The 1,005-nt window shown below is 38.9% G+C and overlaps 1 protein-coding gene across 3 annotated transcripts in view; it reads left to right on the top strand.

Moving 5' to 3' along the window:
- Positions 1-272, top strand: part of LOC119593474 (ATP synthase mitochondrial F1 complex assembly factor 1-like) — a 15,521-nt gene extending 15,249 nt beyond the window's left edge. For all 3 annotated transcript variants that reach the window (XM_037942407.1, XM_037942409.1, XM_037942408.1), the window contains exon 5: positions 253-272. The gene's annotated coding sequence lies outside the window, so the exon portion shown is untranslated. The remainder of the gene's footprint in view (positions 1-252) is intronic.
- The last annotated feature ends 733 nt before the right edge of the window (positions 273-1,005 follow it).

The raw sequence follows: 1,005 nt of genomic DNA, 5'->3' as shown, positions 1-1,005 counted from the left end.
ATGTCAACGGCCGCAGACACTCGCTGACCTCGGCTGCCCTAGCATGACACATGACACTTTACGGAGAGAAAGTGAGGGAGGTGAAGGGGGAGGGGGGGGTGACCTACTGTCTCTTGTCTTTGGCGACTTGAGAAATTTCGTAATGGATATTTTTTTATTGTTGTCTTACATCAACTTACTTGAGGGCAATGACTCTTTCCTGACAGGTAAGATATCTTGAGGCTGTGCGTATAAATATGCTTCATTGCGCACATATATTTGGAGAGATACATAGGAATGGAAGGATAAAGAGACAGAAGTAGATTAAAAAAACAGAGTGATACAAAACAAGATAAGGAATGGAAACGAAAGTCAAAAATACAAACAGCTCAAGAGATAGAAAAAAACAGTATATCACTAGAAAACAAATGACAATCAACATTAACCGTAAATTCTCGACTTAATGTAGTCTAAAAATAATAATAATACATTCATCCCTTGATTTTACATTTTTCAAGTGCTGAAGAAAAGAAAATTGGGGCTAGAATATACAGAGAAGTGGCTTTTTATCACGGTATTACAAAACCAAAGCCATTGTTTTTTGCGCGGGCGAAAGCGAGTGGTGGGCGTATGGCGTCTCAGGTTTGCGTGCACAATGTTGCAATCGATAGAGGGAAAAGCACATTCTTCCAGACTTTCACTTGCAAACGACTAGCCTGGCTGGGTTATATCTCCAATAAAAAAGTAAACAAAACAGTGAAAGATAGTCTTGCGTTGTTCTTGTCAAGAAGAACGAAAAACAAGAATATCTTGGAAGGTTTCCCATTCGCGTCAGTCATGTGAACCACTTTTTGCAAATGTTTTCTAAGCAATGGAGAAAGAAAAGGTGATGAAGCTTTTTCTCCTAGGAGGTTCAGAGAAAGTGTTTTGTCCAAGAAATTCGAAATAAAAACATTCCCACTCGAGAAATAAGGAAAAAGTGAAGGTTCCCAATAGAGATTTTCTTTCCCCCCTCGAGAAATAAAA

Source organism: Penaeus monodon, chromosome 32 (assembly GCF_015228065.2).
Source record: "Penaeus monodon isolate SGIC_2016 chromosome 32, NSTDA_Pmon_1, whole genome shotgun sequence".
Taxonomy (NCBI): Eukaryota; Metazoa; Arthropoda; class Malacostraca; order Decapoda; family Penaeidae; genus Penaeus; species Penaeus monodon.
The sequence above is the reverse complement of the archived record's forward strand: the minus strand, read 5'-3'. Positions and strand labels throughout refer to the sequence as shown.